Source organism: Lolium rigidum, chromosome 6 (assembly GCF_022539505.1).
Source record: "Lolium rigidum isolate FL_2022 chromosome 6, APGP_CSIRO_Lrig_0.1, whole genome shotgun sequence".
Taxonomy (NCBI): domain Eukaryota; kingdom Viridiplantae; phylum Streptophyta; class Magnoliopsida; order Poales; family Poaceae; genus Lolium; species Lolium rigidum.
The window spans coordinates 69,867,403-69,871,185 of record NC_061513.1 but is presented as its reverse complement, the minus strand read 5'-3'; the positions used below and the strand labels follow the sequence as shown (position 1 = coordinate 69,871,185).

Sequence of the window (3,783 nt, the reverse complement as noted above, 5' to 3'; positions counted from 1 at the left end):
ACGGCGAGCTCTAGCTGTCGCCGAGGATGAGGCGCTCGATCTTGACGCGGCGGACGGTGGCCTCCTTCTGGGCAGCCTGGAAGGCGCGTACCTGGCGGACGATAGCGGACCCCGCCTCACTGATGATGTGGGCCCCCTCGATTGCGGCCGCCTCCTCCTCGTTGCTACTGACGTAGTCATCGCCCTGGAACCGCTACGCGGGCTCCACCTCCTCGTTCGAGGTCGCCTTGTCCTCCGATGGTAAGGGAGAGCGGCGGCGGCGACCGGATGAGGACGATCTCTCGCCAGAAATGGCGTACGGGGTGAGCTCCCATGGCGGCACGAGGGCCCATTTGGTCTAGCATCGTGCGCTACGCTTTTGCGTGGCCTAGGAGCGCACCCATTTCGCTCTGCTAAAGACTGGCAGCTCGCGACGCCCCCTGGCGGCACATGGCCCCATTTAGTCTAACATCGTGCGCTGCGCTTCCGCATGGCGTTGGAGCGCACCCATTTCGTTCTTCTGAAGACTGGCATCTCACGAGCAATAGGGCGGTTCCGCCCCCAATACGGCGACCCCCATGCCGGAACTCCTGCTACGTGGCATCTAGGGGCTGGGGTGGGTGCGGTGGTGTGGCAGATGCAGCGGAATTTGTCGCCGGAGTGTGGGCGCGGCTGCGGCGGAGGGGAAGTAGGGTTTCAACCCGTACTCGCCGTTTCAATCCGTAAATTCGATGATTTTACAGACCCCGTTAAATGTTTACAGGCCGGGCCGTGTATATGATATTTGATCAGTGGCTTAAACCAAAGCAAATTATAAAGCTACCGAAAAAATTACGAGTTTGACCTGTTTTATAGGATCTGCTAGAGTTGCTCCTACCACGGCGAGAAGCACGCACGCAAGAGGCCAATCAAGGCTGATGTCTCGCTGCGGCTGTTAAGCGAGAAGCAAGCAGCCAATAGAAAAATTCAGTCTGGCGCTCTCTTGCTGAGCTGTTTGCGTTTGAAGGAGTAAACTGCGGCAGCTGCCGAGTGCAGGCTGCGTATTGTGTGCGGGCAGCCGCTGGCGCCGCAGGTGTTGGTCGCTCCGCCATATACGCCATGTAACTTTGGCTGACGTCCGTATAGTCCGTTTGATTGATTTTTTCGCGGGCGGCGTATGTGGTCCCATTAGATGCCGCTGCCACTTACATCCTCGACTGTTGTGCCATGTGATGCTATTGCTTATGCTACACAGATATAGTGTTGTGTGTTTGATGGAGTTGATTAGCTTGACCGCTCGTGTAACTCTAATAGTTGATTTTTTTGGTTCTCTATGATGATATACACAGATGATGAGTCCGATTTCCATTCTATTTAACCGTATGGACAATTGAAGCATTTGACTGAGAGAATACCAATTAGTTTTTGTTGTAGTCTTGGCATCTTGTTTTCAAAATAATTGATTAATTGATATGCTAGTTGTAATCTGCGACGATGAACACAGATGGTGGCTCGGCGAGTCCGATGTAGTCCATTGTATTACACCATGTGGACACTATGCATTTTTTGAGAGAATACCTGTTTATATACGCTTTTTTCTTTTGTCTTATGCTGTTTTACCTAAAAGTTGTGCTTGTTTGTTTTACATAAGGGTGGATTTTCTTCACTTGTTGCATTTGCTAAGTAGTTGACAACTTGATATTGTTGTTATATCTTCTCTGTGATGATGAATACATATGCCGGTGAGTCTGATGTAATCCATTCTATTACTCCATGTGGTAAATCGAGGAATTTGGCTGCATAATCTTCACTGTGCTATTTTTCCTTACCTGGTTGTGTATAGTTGTATTGTTTTTGTAATGAGGAAAACAACTATTAGTATAGTTCTATTTGAAGATATAATTATCCTATTCATTTTGAATGTGAAATCGACAACATATGTACTTTGTCTTAAAGAAATGATTCATTTCATAGTGTGGTTAGTACTTTTTTACGTATATAATGTGGGCAGCAGATTCAGGCCACGTCTTGTTTTTTTTGCTCGTTGTCCATTTAGCATTCTGATATGATTTGCTTGTCAGAGTAGGTGGGTAGCAGTTCATATGCCACCCTGTTGTTGGTCCTGATCTTGATTTACCCCCCCCTTACTGCTTGTGTAATGTTTTTAGTGCTTAGATTTCGTTAGCCTGAATCCATATCAGAGCTGGCAACCTCTTTTGATTATACAGTAAGACAATATGTTTCTGTTGTTAACATGGAACTCAATATGATCCATTGACCTGATGGTCTAACCAAAAATATGATTTCTCGCTCATTTCTTCTTTTTGTGACATTTCTCATTCACCTTTTCTGGTTCATCGCAGTAGAAATTTAGGCATCTGATTCTTGAGAACAACAAGTTCATGTTAGATGGTAATTGAATGGAGCTAATTTGAAAAGCGGAAAGCATCTTTTTATCCCATTTACTTGCTTGTGCATAGTTGTTTTGATTGATTGATGTTGAGTTCATATGGTGCAGCCAACCAACTGTCATTTTGCAGTTCTATACTTCAGTTCATCGCCCCACTCGCTGTCCAGCTCGTCGTCCCTCTCAGCCTCCTAGCTCGCCTTCTAGCTCCTTCTCTGGCTCGTGCTGCTCTGTTCAGCTTCCCCTTCCCCAAGCGGCTGCCAAGTTCTGGTGAGTCTGACTCGACATCCTCCGGTTCTTGGTTCTGGCCTGGTACTTGTCCTGCTCTGCTTCTTGGTTCTTGGATTAGGTCCTACACAAAATATTAGCAATTACTCAATTTTGCAGGTTATGGAGGTAAATTGCTATGCCAAGTCAGAGAATGGTATGATTGAGAAGTACAAGGTTCTTCAAGGTGTGTTCAACAAGATGCACATAAGCGAGAACTGGTCTTCAACCAGTTAGTAGTGGCAACATGTGCGCGCCCAACCCACTAGGGTTCGAGTCCCCGGACTCCCCTGGCTGCTCATGGTTGTTTGTTTTATGTAAAACAAAAATGAACAGTCTCTGTTAGTCTCTTTCTACCGGCTCTCGGCCTTGGTGCTAGGAACCTTAGAAAGTAGTACTAACAAATGGTAGATCAATTTGATCCAGGGTCGTCGCCTCAAAGTAACAATAACATTCCACTTGTTACAGACCCTGTTGTGCTTGCTTTTTATTATTCCTCAACCTCATAAGATTTTGGCTATTTTGTGCTCCAGCCGTCGAGCCAACGATCAGGGACTTGATGATCTTTTGACAGATTGTTAATATGATGTGCTAGTTGTTAGGTGGTTCCTTTATTGTATTTATTTGGCATTTGGTCTTGCTGCTTGATGCATGGGGCTTGGTTTCCTTTGTACTTCCAATTTTACTAAGCATTGCTTGATTTTAGGAAGTGGAGCTTCAGAAGCTCATATTGGCTCATAACAACCTGGAAGTGCTAATAGAAGACCTTAGGAATGATTTCTCTTGTGGTGTTGAGCATAAGCAATAACCAGATATCTTCCCCTTGCTACAGTTGCGGCACATGTGAGAACAGTTTCTCTATATGTTACTTTGCTTATGGTAGTGGCAAATCTTCTCATGTAATGTGTGTACTCAGCCTATTGCCTATTTTCTCTGAAGTTATGTCTCGAGGGATTTCCAAGAAGGTGGCATTCTTATTTATTAAATTTTGCCTCGGTCTGTTTTATTTGCTTAATCAAAATCAAGCAAGATAAATTGGCCGAATCTTTTGTGTTGTACAAATGGCATCTAGTAGATGTTTTAGGGTACTATCTAGCTGACCTGATGCTTCCTGGATGTGGCCATGGAGGATTGGGTGCATGTAGCAGGAG

General features: G+C 45.6%; 2 non-coding genes across 2 annotated transcripts; both read left to right on the top strand.

The window, feature by feature from the left end:
- The first annotated feature begins 1,286 nt into the window (after positions 1–1,286).
- On the top strand, positions 1,287–1,370 carry LOC124668911. The gene has a single exon (XR_006991978.1). It is a non-coding gene; the product is annotated as a small nucleolar RNA SNOR75 (small nucleolar RNA).
- A 307-nt stretch (positions 1,371–1,677) lies between these two features.
- Positions 1,678–1,762, top strand: LOC124668915. The gene has a single exon (XR_006991980.1). It is a non-coding gene; the product is annotated as a small nucleolar RNA SNOR75 (small nucleolar RNA).
- Positions 1,763–3,783: the final 2,021 nt, after the last annotated feature.